Here is a 10538-nt window from a genome sequence, read left to right on the forward strand (position 1 = left end):
TGTACTGTAGAGATCAAATTTTGAAATTAATTAAATGACAAATAATATACTGTAGTATATTATTTGTCATTTAATTAATTTCAGTGTACTTCCCATCAATACTGAGAGTTGGCGGATAAGACACTGTTACGCAACAAAAAAAACCCCTCAAAAAACGAGAAAATACAGTATGCGAGACATGCGTTGTAAAGTCGAAATCACGTAAGTCAGGTACATCATAACCCGGGGACTACCTGTACATACAATGTGGCATCTAATCTTACACTACAGAATGGGGCACAGCAATATATTTAAGGCAGACATCGTTATGTAATGACGACTTTGTGTGAAATATGGTAGGTTAAAAAGCCAGATATAGAAGACAAAAAATAAAAGCTGCAGTCCTGAATGTCTGAAACCAGATTTTCCTGCAACACCTCGCATAATACCACTCCATGATAATGCAATCAACGCTGGCATCATTTTAATTATTTTCCCACAGGTTAATGCAGATTTCCCCTCCGGGGAGACAAATTGACAGCATTTCATGCTTAATAGAAGTGATTTCACTCGACAGGCTCTGAGTCACTCCAAGGATAACATGTTTTAGTGAATACAGCCAGCAAACTCATCCTCCTAATGCATGCAATTAAAACTGGTGTATTTACATTACTGTTGAGCTACCAATCGAGAAACAGCAAATATCTCAGTCTGTTTCCCTAATTGAGTAAACCCCAAACGTGGGCTCTAAATGAAAGCAATGTTGGGGACGACTCAACGAAATTAATCGGATGAAACTCAAAGCAGAAATTCAGCATTTAATTAAGGCAGCCCTGACAAACTTCTATGTTTATAGCTAAGAGGTTATTCTTTGAAAATATGAATTCTCACATTATAGTCAGCAACATATACTAGTAGTGTGATTAAACGCAAAAAGAGAATGCCTGTGAGTATTCTCATTAACCAGGTCATTGTGTTCTCAGCGCAAAGAATCGTTAATAAACGGACTGTTCTGGTTGTCTTTACAAGATGTTTGACCTCTCATCTGTGTAAGTTTCGTTAGTTACCACTCAATAACTGACTAGGGCGGCTCAATTCTGAGCAGATGGTAAAAGAACCAAGTATATGTCATCTAAGATTGTTTGTATGTGTACACTGTTGGCCAAAAGTATTGGCACCCCTGCAATTTCGTCAGATAATGCTCAATTTCTCCCAGAAAATGATTGCAATTACAAATGCTTCGGTAGTAATATCTTCATTTATTTTGCTTGCAATGAAAAAACACAAAAGAAAATGAAAAGAAAAAGAAGTTTACACAAAACTCCAAAACTGGACCAGACAAAAGTATTGGCACCTTCTGCCTAATACTTGGTAGCACAACCTTTAGACAAAATAACTGCGAACAACTGCTTCCGGTATCCCTCATTGAGTTTCTTTCAATGCTCTGCTGGAATTTTAGACCATTCTTCTTTGGCCAACTGCTCCAGGTCTCTGAGATTTGAAGGGTGCCTTCTCTAAACTGCCAGTTTCAGATCTCTCCACAGGTGTTCTATAGGATTCAGGTCCGGACACAATACTGGCCACTTTAGAAGTCTCCAGTGCTTTCTCTCAAACATTTTTTTACTGCTTTTTGAAGTGTGTTTTGGGTCATTGTCCTGCTGGAGGACCCATGACCTCTGAGGGAGACCCAGCTTTCTCACACTGGGTCCTACATTATGTTGCAAAATTTGTTTGTAGTCTTAAGACTTCATAAGGCAATGTACACGGTCAAGCAGTCCAGTGCCAGAGGCAGCCAAGCAACCCCAAAACATCAGGGAACCTCCGCCATGTTTGACTGTGGGGACCGTGTTCTTTTCTTTGAAGGCCTCGTTTTTTTCCCCTGTAAACTCTATTATGATGCCTTTTCCCAAAAGCTCTACTTTTGTCTCATCTGACCAGAGAACATTCTTCCGAAACATTTTTGGCATTCTCAGGTAGGTTTTGGTAAACTCTAGCCTGACTTTTGTATGTCTCTGGGTCAAGTGGGGTGTGCCTTGGTAACCTACCATAGATTCCTTTTCATTCAGACGCTGACGGATAGCACGGGTTGACACTGTTGTACTCTCGGACTGCAGGACAACTTGAACTTGTTTGGATGTCAGTCGAGGTTCTTTATCCACCATCCGCACAATCTTTCAGTGAAATCTCCCGTCAATTCTTCCTTTCCTTCCACATCTAGGGAGGTTAGCCACAGTGCCATGGGCTTTACCCTTATTCATGAGGTAGGTGACACAAGAGGCAATGTATTGGTCAACACACAAGGAGTAGGTACAACAGGTGAAATCAATGGCCAAGCACAAGGACAAGACACACTTAGGCACAAACTTGACAGATTCTTACCCAAAGCAAGACTCCGGAATTCCACTTGGTCCATGTGCGCTGCGTTACGCTGCACTCAGAACGACATAACAAATACGTTCCACAAGATCCGCTCAGCAACGATCAGGATCCGCCTGAGTCCGGCCTCTCTGTTCGTCAAAACTAAAATACAAACGTGTCTGTTAACCTGCGGCCGGATAAAACCCTGCAGGGCTCGATCCGGCCCCACCAAACAGGAAATAGAAGGGCAGCAATATCCGGTCTTTCAAAGTAAATCATGTTTATAAAAGTATTATACATTTTAATATATGTTATTGAAACTTACACAAAACAACATGTATTTGCTTGGGATCTACAGTGCTTCTGTGTCTCCAAACAATAAAATATGTTTTAAAATGACTAAAGGAAAAGAAATTCTTCTTAAAACTATTGTAGCGTCACTAGGAATACTGTCAGCGCTGCAAAGATACGTCAGCTCTCTCTTATTGGTGTGTTTGATGCGTCAACGTGACGCTCCCATTGGTGGGTTACTGGTAGGACCTGAGTGAGTACGGGGAAAAATAAACATTAAAAAGTGAGCTAGGATTCTGTGCTGATTTAATAAAGCTAATTTCTGCTGGAATTTCTTGCAAGGGCTACACTATTATTGTGGGTGTGTGTGCGCGCATGGATACATAGGTGGAGGTTTGCATCCGCGGGTTGTTGTGTGATTTTGAGTGTGTTGAACGGTATTTAACTGTAGCTAAACTATTGGATTTTGTGTATTTCTGGCCCATATACCGTATTGGCCCGAATATAAGATGGTGTTTTTTGCATTGAAATAACACCGAAAAAGAGGGGGTCGTCTTATATTCGCGGTCTAGACATTATACCCATTCACGACGCTAGATGGCGCCAGATATCATTGAAGCGATGCTCTGTCATGACAGATCTCAGCTACTCTCCCCATTCACGACACTAGATGGCGCCAGATATCATTGAAGTGATGTTCTGTCATGACAGATCTCAGCTACTCTCAAGTCTAACCAGTTTGCATTATTTTATTGCAATGTTTTTCCTTATTCAGATTTGTTTAAAGACTACAGTTACAGTTAAACTTCACTTTGATTGTTAATGCAGTTATTGTTTTGTTGTTTTATCACAATAGTTTATTTACATTTCAAAAACCAGAAGCCATTCATTTACGAATGTGATTGCATTTTAGTTTACATATTTAAATGTTCAGATATTAAGATTTGAATGAGGCAAAATAACAGGCTTTTTCTCTCAAATATATTGTTATAATCATTTTTTCGGATGTACTGTAATTATTTTCTGTGTAAAAATTAATTTGTTGTTCAAAAAGTCTTTTTTCAAAGTTGAGTCTTGAAAAAGAGGGGGTCGTCTTATAATCAGGGCCGTCTTATATTTGGGCCAACACGGTACATGTGTTTCACGGAAAATACTGTCACAATAATAAAGATTGTGTTGATCTGATCATGTGGTCTCTTTGCGCATGCACGTTTAGAGTCTGCGGGTGTGCTGACCGCATGAGAGACGTATCAAGTGGGCATTAGGCATCGCAGGCGGTCCACGTCGGAGCTGAGCGCAGCGCACACGGAGATAGGGGGATTTCGGTGTAACACAAATGTGAGCAAACTGGCCAACATGCTGCCTCACAAGAAATAGAACTACAATACATACAGTAAAAAATATACTATTTTTTTTTTGCAACGATACTCAGGCCTAACAATAATTTAAAAATTCATCTGTACCTGTGGATCAAATCAAATCAATCAAATGTCGTGTGAAGACTTTCTAAGTTCTTACGACATTTGACTGTTTCAAAATGGAAACAACAAATGCAAATAGGCTTGTTTTGACCTTAGATTATCCCGGGTCAGAAAACTGAAATGAAAATTCAATGTTATGAAGTGAACTAAATCTAAGAAATACATAAATCAAATACTCCTTATTCAGATGAGCTGATTTTTGTCAGGCCATCGAGCAAATGATGCACAGCGCTTGTGGTGGTGGTGGGTACAGAAGGCATAACGCACGTAGATAACACTGAGGCAGCCTGGTGACACGCCAGGCTTGAGAGAAAAAGCAAATCAATCGGTACAATCTATTCCCACAGCTGCCATTCACTCAGCTGCCGTGGACTCAGGAGCAGGTACAACACAGCGGCCTGTGAATCCCAATTCCATATGATTAATTTTACAAAGCTGGCAGAGCGCTCTGTGCTTCTGCAACCTTTTGGACCACATGCTGGCCACTAGATGAATAAATCAGCTTCTTGAGTGAATCGAGTGGCGGTTTGAGGACTAACTAATGAACTGGAGTTTCCCTTCAAATATGGAGCAGAGTAATAAGTAAGTATTCCTCTGTTTAAAAACACTCCCTATAAAATATCCTGTTAATGCCTTAGGCATTCAAGATGTATCACATAAACAAATTTTCTTGCTCAAACAGCTCACTATTTTATATAAATTAAATGTTTGTTCCAATGCAGATGTTGATATGCACTAATTGTCTTAGATGAATTTGCTGATGTGCATCTTCCTGTTCATGTTTAAACCCACTCACTTTGCCGCAGGCTCAAAAGTAATACGTGCGGAAGTCCTGCTCCTTTTCAAGTTTTAGTTTCCACTTTGCACTTTGTTACATCATTTTTGCGAGCGGAAGCTCATTATGGAGTAAGAATGCAAATTCCAATGAAAAAAATATTTTTTTGTTTTTTTAAATGTGTTCATAGCTGATCATTGATCCTCACCTTGGATTGGATTGTAATGCTTTAATCAGGTGTCGAACTCAAGGTCTGGGGCCCAGATTCAGCCATGATTTTGTGTGGCCCACGAAAGCCAGTCATTTGAATCACCTTCATATTTCCCACAAAAAAAAGCGAAATGTAAAATTTTTGTCAGTATTAAAAATTGTGTTAAAAAGAATTCTTGAAACCAATCTCCACAATATTTACATAAAATATTTGTATGGGTAATGGCAATGGCCTCCAAAGGAAACCATAACTTTGATGTGGCCCGTGACAAAGAGGAGTTAGACAGTTGACACCCCTGAAAGTTGATTTAACTGATTTTCAGATTCAGTGTCAGGCACACTAACTGGAGACATTTGGTTTGTGTGTGTGTTTGATCTTATTTTTCTCTCAAAAACCAGTGTTGTTAATAACGGCGGTAGAGTATAACAGTGTTTCAAACAGCGTTATGTTTTTCAGGAGTAATCTAATTAATTACTTTTCCCAACTTTGCAGCACCGTTATCGTTACTGAGGATATGAAGGGGCACGTTACTACAATTTAGGTGAATGGAGCAGGAATTGTCTGATTTTGTCACTCATAAGCTGCCTGCCTGGAGAGAGCAGAGCGGGAGGGGAGAGGTGAGAAGCGGGATGGGGGCGATGACGCCATTGCAAACGCGTTGATGATTCCCTAGGTGGGCGGATCATGCCCTGCTTCACTGCACGCTCTGGCAAACACAACAAGGCAGCGATAATAGTGATGGGCTAGGGAATTTCAAAGATAGCATTCTCAAACTTGAATTATTTTTAATATTGTTACTTTACGGAATATTTAAGGATAGTGTTCTTCTTATTGTGCAGTAAACCTAACATACAGTTTCAGAGATTTGCACTGGTTAATGGTCAGATTATATTTGTGTTTTCTTAACAGATTTATTTGATCCACATAAATACCAAATGTTCTAAAATACTGTATACACTGTATAGTGTTTTTACTCTTCAATCAGTTAATATAAATATCTTTAGTGTGAAATATGTCATAGAATGTATAATGTACTGTTATAACGTGTAGAACGTGAAAAGTAACGCCAGTTTCTTTTCACTTTTCACAATGAGGTAAAAGAGTTTCTAACTCAATTACTTCTTGGTAGGAGTAATTTGTAACTGTAACGAATTGCCTTTTTAAAGTAAGCTTACCAACACTGTCAACAACTAATACACAAACCCATTTCTTGTAACAAGACTGCACAGTGTGTTTGCCAGTGGTGTCACAAGGCCTGTTTAGGGAAGTCTGATTTGGTATGTGCAATTCTTCCCGATCTTCGTCTGGAATCTCATAAAGCAGGGGTGGGCAAACTATTCCACAAAGGGCCGCAGTGGGTGCGGGTTTTTGTTCATACCCATCATGAGGACAGCCTTTCACCAATCTGGTTTCTTACAAGTGCAATCAGTTGATTGCAGTCAGGTGCTCCTTGTTTCCACTGAAACCTCATTGGTTATACTGTGTGTGCTGAATCAGTTGGAACAAAGACCAGGACCCACTGCGGCCCTCGAGGACCGGTTTGCCCACCCCTGTCATAAAGTGTCGAATCTGAACTAGACTTGCCGACAGAATATGTCTGAAATGTAAACCTACCATCTGTCAGCTTCCTCATATACACACATGCACACTCACTAACTTGCCGGCGGGCATTTAAGCCCCGTGAGCTCATTTTGCTTTGTGCCCCTTCAGTTTTACAGGTCTCCATCAGCAGTAATCGTGATAATTGATGTGTCTGTTCTCAGCCAGTAATGATGTTTTTAGTATTTATGGTTAGGGATAGACAGGCAAGCTGCTTCTTAATAGTCCTCTAACTCCCTACCTCTTTATTGGTGTGGCGTTTTTCACTTTCACGTCAGTAAATTAATTTTGACTCACCATTGCCATACATCAATGCAAACCAGTGCATGCCGTTTCTTGGCAGCCACATTTTCTTAAGCTGTTGTCGTAAAGATGCTTTATTGATTCTCGCCACTGACGCTTTCATAAGCTCTTTGCAGAACAAGTGTTTTACAGCAGGGTTAAACCTGTGTCGGTCAGTGGCTCCTGTAAACTACACATTTGAAGAGCTCTTTTCAAAATGTGATAAATGCCTTGAATCACTGTCAGATTCAATTTTCATGTTTAAGACTTATATTTTTCAATGATGGATACTTTGGAAAATGCCGAGGAGAAGAGCAGACTTTGTAGGTTAAATAAAGTGCTCTATCAAAAAGAACACGTAAAAGAATTTTTTTTATTGTGTGTGGTAGTTCTAGTAGTTGGGCATGTGTTGTCTTGAATTTTCCTTGTAATGCCAATTGCCTTGACATTTAGCAAGTCACAATATAGTCTTATATATTAATATCGTTCTTTACACAGCAAAAACAAATAGAAACAAACGAAATATTTTCCTCAGTCACACAGCTTTGCTTAAAGTGCGCACGACAGAAAAAAAAAGTCTTAAACAGCATTATTATGTGATGTATTATGTATGTATTATGTTCGAATCATATCTTGAGACGATTCAACTATATACAACAATTTGGCAAAGTGCAGATGACGAGAAATTTGTCTTTTAATCTGTCGGTTAGCCACGCCTACCTTTATAGAGCTTTAGCATCCCCAACAGGAGGATGACGTCAGCAGGAGAATGGTTTCATCTGTTTTACCATTCAGCCCATTGAGGGGGAATTATTCCGAACGAGGAAAATGTAACAAAGAGAGCCGCAAAATGTAATTGTTTCAGTCACTCTAATCCAATATTTTTACAGGATATTCCTTTTATCCAAGTATTTTTCCCCAATAGCAAAATAAATGGTATGGCCATGACAAATAAGTCTTGTGCTAAATAGAATATGAAATGATAAAAATTCATTTATTCAAGTACGACAGGGCAAAATTACTCCATAATGGTCAAAACTGTCGACTTCACCTTTACTGTCGCACCTCCTGAACGATATTTTATGCCTCTGTAGTTAGTCGGGCTTTTGTCTTTTCCCTGCCCCAGCTTCGGAGAGTGTAAACAAACCAAGAGGCGTGACAGCTAGCCGACATGCTAACCCGAACCGAGTGATGTTTCAATGTCGTCGAAGCGAAAAATCACACATAACTAGACCGGATCGTTTCACATGGGGTTGTCGATTGTCTTTGCCGACTGGCGAGCAAGTTAGAGCTCGTCGTTCCCCTGCTGAGGGCAGAGGGCTCGTTTGCGGGGTAGCAGCTGGACAATGACCTCCAGACAAACCGGCCGACGTCGGAGGAGCGCATAGCTGCCACATGGTCAACACGAATATGGCAAAATAATGCTTTACTACACGGCGAAGACGTAAACAGTGAGCGAGTCATAGGAGAGTGGCTGCAGTTTTTGTGCAGGTAACATGGCAAATGTGTCAGCAGAGCTTTTCTACATGCCCATCCATGATCAAACGTAAAAGTAAATACTCATTTATTTTAAGAAAGTTTGTAATGTTTACCTTGTAATCGCTGTATTCGCGGCCAATTTTCACACAAAGTTGAATTTCTGATCGGGTGGAAAATTTGACAGAACTCCGGTACACGAAGATGGCAATAAGCCAGGTATAGTACTCTCCCGGCGGGCGGATGTGCGACAAGCTGCCAGCCGTCGGCCTAGTGGACAAGGAGCATGTCAGCCACAAAATGCAAGCCACCTCCGAATTAAAATGATCCTAGTATTTGACATAATACAAAACACGATGTTTACTCACTTCCTCGTAAGTCCAATGGTCCCACAGTTGTTTTGGCCAATCTCGAGGTAAACGGGAACTTTCTGAAACCGAAAAAGGCTCACATGCCTCTCCCTGGTGCAGCCACAAAAGCCAGCAGCCGTTTGGCTGGCGTGATGCGAAACCCCCCCCCCGAATTAATTCGCAAAATCAGCTGAATTCGCAGTCCATCTGCATGCTATAAAGCAATGCTGTATTGTGAGATGCTGACCCGGGTGACATCACATTCGGATTCATCCTAAACCCGAGTCAGGAGCTGGAAGTCATTCATTTTCATGGTGCGGAATTCAAAAATTGAAAATATAAAATGATCGCTTCCACACACATCCAAGCAGTCCATTTCATTCAGGAGCATAAAACACCACGTGAAATATGACATAAACATGCTTTTTGGTGTCATACGCACTTAAAGTAACATCCTGAAAGGATAATCAGGGTGAAATTGAGTGTGTATGAACAAAACACTACACAACACAACACAACAACAATTAATATTGTTAAATTACCTATTCATGACAAAAAAAGATTTTAAGACTTTAATAATGGTTGACTTGACCTCTCTATAGTATTGCAATAGGAAACTGTATAAAACTGTTAAAGAATCTGCCCTATTAAGACGAGATTGAAATTTGTATCACATGTTGCTTGAAGGCTTTGGGGCTGTTAGGGCTTGGAAGATTTAAATCAGACACATCCATGGGCCAGTGCTGGGGCCTGAGTGAGATGGATAGCTGGTCAGGCAGATCATGAAACAGGGACAGCTCCCCTGGTACTGTGCTTCAACCACGTCCTCTTCCTACTCCTGTTTAGGAGAGCGAAATGAGGGAGAGCAGGCTGTTGCATCCAGGTCTGAGAGGCTCAATCCACAGTAGGCTGACCACAATAATAGAATTTTATGTCAGCAAGGAGTTTCTGCAACTTGAAGCGGCAGATTGATGAATGTCGTGAATCACTGCATTGGGTTTTACAAAGAGGAAAATGCTTCAGGCTGGAGAACACACTCTTATGGCTGGTGCATGTGCCACTCTACTTTTACTGTTTAAACTTTATTCTGCTTTTTAAAACAAATATGTGTGACATGCATTGTCACTCGAAGTGCTTTTCTGTTTTGTTACATTTGTCCTAATAGTGTTTCTTCAGTTTATGTGCAACCGGAAACTTATCAAGTGGTCACTGTTGTTTCACCAGTTAAATACGAAGGCCCAAAAAATCTCTATAGGGAAAATTGTTGTGATGTAGGCACGTTTATTATATACTGGTATGGATTTGCAGTTTGTCTTTTACGGTATATTGTAATGATCAAAATATACTGCCTTGAAGAAGTGATAGAATAGCTCAAATTGCTCACCAATAAATGTTATCTGGAGACCATCCAGTGAGCTGAAGAAATAAAGGCAGTGTTGTGAAAATGGAGTGATCAATAACAAAGCCTTGTAAAGGCACAAAGCCTTTCTTTGATGAGGAGAAATGGAAGGGAAAGAAAATCCAAGATTTTGATTAGGCAGTTGCGACAAATGAATGGAAAGATGGCAGTTAAAAAAAAAAAAAAAAAAAAAAAGGTTTGCAAACATCCACTGGGCTTTAACAAGTGGCAAAAATAAATATAAAACGACAAAATGCAGGTACACATTGGCCTGAATGAGTAGGGAGCAAAGAAAATTGTCGATCAGGTCCAAAGGAATACACCCAAAATGTTCATT

General features: G+C 40.2%; 1 long non-coding RNA gene across 1 annotated transcript; it reads right to left on the reverse strand.

The window, feature by feature from the left end:
• Positions 1 to 1241: 1241 nt before the first annotated feature.
• On the reverse strand, positions 1242 to 9768 carry LOC130912022 (uncharacterized). The gene is made up of 4 exons (XR_009062518.1): positions 8821 to 9768; positions 8569 to 8722; positions 2359 to 2499; positions 1242 to 2228 (listed from the first exon to the last, which is right to left on the reverse strand). It is a non-coding gene; the product is annotated as an uncharacterized LOC130912022 (long non-coding RNA).
• Positions 9769 to 10538: the final 770 nt, after the last annotated feature.

The sequence above is a fragment of the Corythoichthys intestinalis genome, chromosome 2 (genome assembly GCF_030265065.1).
Source record: "Corythoichthys intestinalis isolate RoL2023-P3 chromosome 2, ASM3026506v1, whole genome shotgun sequence".
Classification (NCBI taxonomy): Eukaryota; Metazoa; Chordata; class Actinopteri; order Syngnathiformes; family Syngnathidae; genus Corythoichthys; species Corythoichthys intestinalis.